Here is a 7974-nt window from a genome sequence, read left to right on the forward strand (position 1 = left end):
ACAGTAAGTAGACTTGAATAAATTAAAAGTGCATATATATTACAAACTAAACCAACCATTAAAAAAAAGAAAACACTCAACCGAGCCAAAAGAAAAGAGAAAAACAACAGAAGGTACAACAGAAAATTAATAAGATTTAAATATAATATCAGAATCATATTAAATAAAAATGCTCTAAATACCTTTAAAGGGCTAGTATTATTAGACTGAAAAAAGGCAAGGCCCAACTGCATCTATCTTCAGGAAAACAGTTTTAAATATAAAGGCATAAACAGGTGAAGAGTTAAGGAATGGAAAAAAACACATCTCACTAACACTTACCAAAAAAGCTGCAGTGGTAATATTAACATCACATAAAATACATCTCAGGACAGAGTACTACCAGGGATAAAGGGGTCGATTCATCAAGATGGCATACAATCCTACATTTAATTTTTACATGGAAGAACAGAGCTTCAAAACAGAAAACAAAACTGATCTGAGAGGGAAAACAGTCAATGCCACACTTACAGGATGAGACCCTGCAGGCCCTGTTACCCTCTCTCACTAGGTGACAGAAGAGTAACCAGAAAACCAGGTAAAGGAAAAGATGATCTGAACAACGATGACAAGCTATTGCCTAGCTGACATTTACAGAACACCCCAACAGCAGCAGTATACACATTATTTACGTGTTTAAGATGAATGTTTACCAAAATAGACTATATACTCCACCATAAAACAAGTCTGAAGAAATTGTACAGGATGCAAATAATGCAAGCTATGTTCTCTAACTACAATGTAACTAAATTCAAATCAATAAAAAATATATCTGACAGTCCCTCAAATACGGGGAAACTGAGTAATGCTTCTAAATAATCCATGAACCAAAGATAAAATCACAAGATCAGTTTGAAATTACATTGAACTAAGTGAAACTGAAGAGATAACACATCAAAATTTGCGAGATGGAATGAAGGTAGTGCTTAGGGGGAAACGTTAGCACTAAATGTTGATATCTGAAAAAACAGAGAAGTCTCAAGCCAATCTCCAAGCTTCTACATAAAACAAAACAACACCAAAAGGCCAGGCATGGTGGCTCACGCCTGTAATCCCAGCACTTTGGGAGGCTGAGGCAGGCAGATCACAAGGTCAAGAGATCAAGACCATCCTGGCCAACATGGTGAAACCCCATCTCTACTAAAAATACAAAAATTAGCTGGGCGTGGTGGTGCATGCCTGTAATCTCACCTACTTGGGAGGCTGAGGCAGGAGAATCACTTCAACCTGGAAGGTGGGGGTTGCAGTGAGCCAAGATCACACCACTGCACTCCAGCCTGGCGACAGAGCAAGAGTCAGTCTCAAAAAAAAAAAAAAAAAAGGCAAAAAAAAAGTCAAGGCTGGGCGTGGTGGCTCACTCCTGTAATCCCAGCACTTTGGGAGGCTGAGGTGGGCAAATCATGAGGTTAAGAGATCCAGACCATCTTGGCTAACACAGTGAAACCCTGTCTCTACTAAACATACAAAAAATTAGTTGGGTGTGGTGGCACGTGCCTGTAATCCCAGCTACTCGGGAAGCTGAGGCAGGAGAATTACTTGAGCCTGGGAGCCAAAGGTTGCAGTGAGCCAAGATTGCGCCACTGTACTCCAACCTGGGCAAAAGGGAGAGACTCAGTCTCTAAATAAATAAAAAGAACAAAAATTTAAAAATCAGAATAAAAGCAAAAAATGAAACCCAAAGGAAACAAAAGAACAAAACAGTAAAATAATGAAATCAAAAATAAAGAAATCAATAAAACCAAAGGCAAGTGACAGGATTTCATTCTTTTTTTTTTTCCAACAATATATTTCTCCATGAAGCCCTAGAATTTATTCTTTTTATGGCTGAATGGTAGTCTATTGCGTATACATGCCACATTTCCCTCATCCATTTAGGCTGACTGCATATCTTGGCTATTGCAAACAGGGCTGCAATGAACACGGGGAGGCAGGCGTCCCTTCAATATACTGATTTCCTTTCCTTTGGATAAATCCAGCAGTGGGATTTCTGGATCATACAGTAGTTCTATTTTTAGTCCCTTGAGAAATCTTCATACCATTTTCCATAATGGCTCTACGTAGTAATTTATATCCCCACCAACAGTGTATTAGAGTTCCCTTTTCTCTGTATCCTTGTCAGCACTGTGATTTTTTTGTCATTTTGATCATAGTCATTCTAACAAGAGTGAGATATCTGATCATAGTTTTGATTTGCATTTCCCCAAGGATTAGTGATGTTGAGCGTTTTTCATACACTTGGCCATTTGTATATCTTCTTTTGAGAAATGCCTATTCAGAGCCTTTGCTCATTTTTAATTGGATTATTTGTTTTCTTGCTGATAAATTGTTTGAGTTTCTTGTATATTCTGGACATTATTCCCTTGTTGGACGAAGAGTTTGCAGATATTTTCTCCCATTTCACAGGTTGCCTCTTCATCCTGTTTATTGTTCCTTTGCTGTGCAGAAGCTGCTTTAATTTCATATATATAGTCCCATTTACCTACTTTTGCTTTTGTAGTTGAATTCATAAAACCTTTGCCGAGATCAATGTCCTAAAGCATTTCTCCTATGTTTTCTTCCGGTAGTTTTACATTTTGAGGTCTTACATTTAAGTCTTTAATCCATTTTGAGTTAATTTTGTTGTACGGTGAGAGAGAGAGGTCTCAAGTCACCATAATGATGGAGTAAATCAATAAACACTGTTGGAACATTAGCTTGATGACAGTGAGAAGGAGATGCGGGGAAGAGATAAATTGTATTTGTATTCATTCCTTACAGCAAAATTATCTTGGAGCAAAGGTTTACAATTTAATCATGAAGCCATAAATGTATAGAATAAAAAAAATAATATTTTATAACCTTTTGAAGGAGAAGTCCTTTCCGAAGCATGCTAGGAAACACGTAAGCTTTGAGCAAAAACACTGATAAATTTGACTCTCATAATGAAAAGTGAGCAATTGACCATTTAAAAGACTGACAATATTGAATTGTGCTAAGGGTGTGGCAAAGCAGGCGTTGCTGTATACCACTGTTATAAAGGTATCACCCTTTGAAGTGTAACATTAAAATATAAAGGATGCATGTACTTCAGTGTAACAATTCAACTTTCAAGAACTTATCCTACAGAAACTCACACAGGTAGACAAAGGTATGACAAAGATCCTGTTTATTTTTCCCACATCTTAGAAAGTTGGGGAGAAATCTGGAACATCCATCAATGAAGACTGGCTAAATAAATTATACTAGATATTAAATAGAATAAAAAATACCCATGGGCATCCACATGGGCACAGGCATGCCTGCATGCACACGTACGCATGTGCACACTCTACCACTGCTGCTGTGGGCAGTACAAAGTACAACAGACACAAAATAGAATACTCAGTGCGGTCCCATTTTTAACAAAAGACATACAATACATGCATGGAAAATAATGAGGAGAACATGCACTGGCTGTAAGTCATGAAATCATGGGAAACCGCCACATGCTACGTTCGACATTGCTGTGTTGTTTAAACCTTTTACACACAAAAAAAAGATAAACCTAAAATTTCTATGTAATAACTTGCCCTTACTGACTTTCTATCAGTCTTTTTCCAATTTGGCATCTCTAATAAATCCAAAATGCAATTTCACTTGCTAGAACTATTTTAAAGGCTCTACTTTTCTCATAAATTTGTAAACTGATTTAGTACATCAGATTTCCTGGCTCGGTCTGAGAATCCTTTGCAGCTCTGGGTAAGCACAGAAATTCTGCTTTTCCTTGTTCATCCGAAAAAAAAACAAAACAAATGCAAAGAGCATGAAAAGCAAATGCTAACAATGTTTGCTGCTTTCTTTAATCAAAACTACTAATTCTTTGCTGACATTTCTACTTTCTTAAAATGTGGGTAATCTCAGTTGTTTTTGTTCACGAATAAACTTTACAGGGTCCTGTGTTACTGACTAATTTCAAGAAAAAGTAACATTCATTGGTTTCATATTGAGAAGGAGAAATCACTGATTTCACAGTAGGCTTTTCCAGTAGTTCTTTGCATTTATCATCAGTCATTTTACTTTACTCTATCTATCAAAGAACTCAAAATGCACACGTTCTGGGAGCAGAGTGATGGAGCAGTGCCTGACCACAGTAAGCATCCTATTTTTTAACACAAGCCTGAAACCAAAGTTGGCCAATGTAACTGAGAGTTAGGTCATCCAGAATTAGGGAAGAAGTTCAGTGGTGTCACTTGTCATGGCCTTTTGTGAGTTCATAACACTGAAGAACACTGGCCCTCCCAACTATTTCATTTTCCAGTTCCTGAATCAACTACAAGTAAAAACAAAAACCATAAAAGCTTTTGATCTTGAGCAGTACATTGTTCAACATCTTATCACTTACCTACTTCTCTCCTGCGTTTTCTAACTCAACTCTCCTTTAGAGAGAAGGGAGAATGTATATGTACTATTTTCTCAGAGTGAAGCCCAGAATATAGAGCAGAACCAGAAACAAGAATGACGATGATAAAACTCAAGATTCTACTGGCTTGGGAGAAGTTATGTGTATCACATTCTTAATATGTAACCTGTGACTGGCCACAGGTATACTAAGCTCTATTTTAGCTTTTTTTTTTTCATTGTGTACAATATGTGGTGTTTATCTCAATAAAATTTACCTTTATTTGGCTGGTTATACAGAAACTAGTTATGCTTTATTTAGCCCACATTTACTAGTATGTTTATTGTACTTAGTTCAGCCTATTTATTCAGCTAACGAGGAACTGATCAGATTAAAGTTACTATTCAGCTGTCATATGAACAACTTCACTTCATTCAATCCAGTATCAATAGATTGTACCCCAGCCCAAGAAAGTTATTTTGCAAACATGTATTTATGACATAAGCCACCAAGAAGGGATTTATATGTCAATTTTCATTCCCGAAAGAAACACCTCACATATACTGAAATGGCAGTCCGTGCTAGCAGTGTATAAAGCCATCTTTGTATACACCAAACATTTGTTACTTGGCTCCTTCTTCAATCTGTAACAGCCCTGAATGGGTACAGATGCGGATTTATCGCCTGCATGCAACAGGTGTTAACTGTATACATTCAAAAGTATTTTCCTAAACCACGCATTTTTAAATTTTAATCAAATCTTAATTTCTGGCCAGGCGAAGTGGTTTATGTCTGTAATCCCAACAATTTGGGAGGCCAAGGTGGGAGGTCTGCTTGAGGTCAGGAATTTAAGACCAGCCTGGTGAACATAGCAAGATCTCATCTCACAAACCCTAAAAAAAAAATTAGCCAAGCATGGTGGCATACCCCTGTAATCCCAGCTACTTGGGAAGCTGAGGCAGGAGGATCTCTTGAGCCAAGAGTTCAAGGCTGCAGTAAGCTATGATCATGCCACGGGACTCAAGCCTGGATGACAGAATGAGACCTCACCTCAAAAAGAAAAAAAAATAGTAAAGACAATAAAATTGAAATATTGTGGGGTTTTTTTAAAACAGAGTCTTGCTCTGGTACTGAGGCTGGAGTGCAGTGGCGTGATCTTGGCTCACTGTAACCGCTGCATCATGGGTTCAAGTGATTCTCTGTCTCAGCCTCCCAAGTAGCTGGGATTACAGGTGCATACCACCATGCCTGGCTAATTTTTAAAATATTTTTTAGAGATGGGGTTTTGCCATGTTAGCCAAACTGGTCTCGAACTCCTGACCTCAAGTGATCCACCCGCCTCAGCCGCCCAACGTGCTGGGATGACAGGCTTAGGCCACTGTACCCAGCCAATTAACTTTTAAAATCTTATTTTCTGTTTTATTATAGAAATTTTCACCCATGTGTGTAGCAAAATTTTGTTCATGGTATACTGAACATAAGCATGTAGGTTCTTAAAATTAAAAGGAACTTCTGTTTTTAACGTACTCTAAGAACCAATACATATTTGTTGAGTTACAAGTAGAGTAGAGAGCAAGGCAATTTTATAAGCCTGATGAATGCACAGGATTGAAAGCATCCCTTAAACGTAATGTGACTGTCTGTCTGCGCTGCATTGGTGTCTCAGTGATTAAACACTTTAGGCCTCCAGGGTCCATAAAGAGACTCTTTTCTAAAAATAGAGTTGACTTGAAAGATTTACTGAGGCTTGCTGCAATTGCTGTCCTTGAGAATTGTTAAAACAATATAATTGTCAAACTAGTGTACCGCTGATCCAATTTTTATTGTTAACATTTGCCACTGAAATTGCTTTTTAATTGTTTGTTTTGCAATAGAAACATAAAATAGCATGACAGCAATATTTTGGCACATATTGGAAAATCTGCCGTGAATATTTTTTTCCAATAAAACAGAGGCTGCCTATATTACTTGACATTAAAATGATTTACTGACGTAGGCCAAAACATAAGCCACTGAAATAAAACGAAGAAAGGTTAGAGTTACAGCAAACTCCAAGGGCTGGTACATCCGAATTCACACTTCAGGCACATTTAAAAGCAACTTCTACTTTTTGGAAAAAGTGGAGAGAAAAAAAGAAAGTCCTCCATCCTGTGTATCCAGCAATTCTGCACTCAAAAGCCAAGTCAAGAGGCTCTTCTCATGGCTCACATTCTTCAGGAACCCGCATTTATTAACCAGATCCAGACCGCCTTAGTGCAGCAGACTGAGACTGGATACACTATAATACAATTGCATTCAGCTTAATCCAGCATATGCTGCCTGAGCCTCCACTCCCTGTCCAACACTGCCCTGTGCTGCCAATGAAAATGCAGAGGTCTCACCCAGGTGGGCTCTGCTTGGTGAGCAGCACCCAGCTCCCACAACAGCAATTTTCTGTAAGCAATCAGCTACCTGGCTTTCTCTGCTGTTTGGCCTGCCAAGGACCAGGAAACTTGAAGCCAGTGCTCAGGATTAAAAACATTCTCCCCACTCTCTGCCCTGAATGTGATGTTAGAACTCCTGGGACATTGGATGAAACATCTGAGATCTGCTCTGTATCTTATGTTCCCATCCCCACAGTCTCTTTGACTGATCTCAAAAGCCTCACTGACGAGAACTTGCAGAAACTCCCAGAATCTAGTTTGCACCCTTCCAACCTTCTAGTGACTGAAGGAGCATGGACACTCGAGTTTCCAGTGCACGCCCCTCACCTGAGCTTGCTATGTGTGGGTCCCACACCTGCAGCCAGCCAGCCGCCTCCTCACTGCACATGCCTCCGAAAGCACAGGGGTTCTAGACATTTTTTTTTTCAAATACAGGATACTACCTGATTTTGAAGAGCATAAATTTTTTGGAAAACCAAACCAATAAGAAACAGGCAGAGTATACAGCCCTGTAGGATTTCAGCCCAAACTACCCTTGTCCTCATTTCCTACCATTCCTCCATGGTCCGTGCTCCCTGCACTTGGGTTCACCTAAGGACAGTCAGCCCTGCCTATCCACGGGTTCCACATCCGTGCATCTGACCAGCCACGGATCAGGAATATTCAGAAAAAAATTTGAAATAACAATACGAGAAAAAGTAACACAAGTTTTAAAATACGATGTAACAACTATTTACACAGCATTTACACTGCATTAGGTATAATCGGTAATCCAGAGATGATTTAAAGTGTACAGACAGGTTTTCAAGGGACTTGAGTGTCTGTGGATTTTAGCATGAGGCTGGTTCCTGGAGTCAATCCCAAAAAGACACTGAGAGCCAAGTATACTCAGCACAGAGCATACGGACCTAGCGGTCCCCTTCCCCAAGTGAAAGTCCCTCCTCTTTTCCTCAAAATACCTCCTCCTCTGTCCTCAAGGCCCTGTTAAAAAGTTACTCCTTCTGGGAGATTCCTGCCTCCTCCCAGAGTTGCTCACTTCCTTCTCCAGGGTCCACAGCTTTCCGTACCCACCTCTGCAACAAACAGCTCCTGTCATGCCCCCACCTGACCACGTGCAGCTGCTATCATGCCCCCACCTGACCACGTGCAGCTGCT

General features: G+C 39.5%; 1 protein-coding gene and 1 long non-coding RNA gene across 9 annotated transcripts in view; one reads left to right on the forward strand and one right to left on the reverse strand.

Moving 5' to 3' along the window:
• Nucleotides 1-7974, reverse strand: part of ULK4 (unc-51 like kinase 4) — a 620462-nt gene that overhangs the window by 327006 nt on the left and 285482 nt on the right. The gene's annotated exons all lie outside the window — the stretch shown is intronic.
• LOC108312811 overlaps nt 1-7974 on the forward strand; it is a 420933-nt gene that overhangs the window by 277126 nt on the left and 135833 nt on the right. Inside the window, exon 2 of the long non-coding RNA XR_001828799.2 lies at nt 1123-1130. This is a non-coding gene — a long non-coding RNA (uncharacterized LOC108312811). The remainder of the gene's footprint in view (nt 1-1122; nt 1131-7974) is intronic.

Source organism: Cebus imitator, unplaced genomic scaffold, assembly GCF_001604975.1.
Source record: "Cebus imitator isolate Cc_AM_T3 unplaced genomic scaffold, Cebus_imitator-1.0 Scaffold129, whole genome shotgun sequence".
Lineage (NCBI taxonomy): Eukaryota > Metazoa > Chordata > Mammalia > Primates > Cebidae > Cebus > Cebus imitator.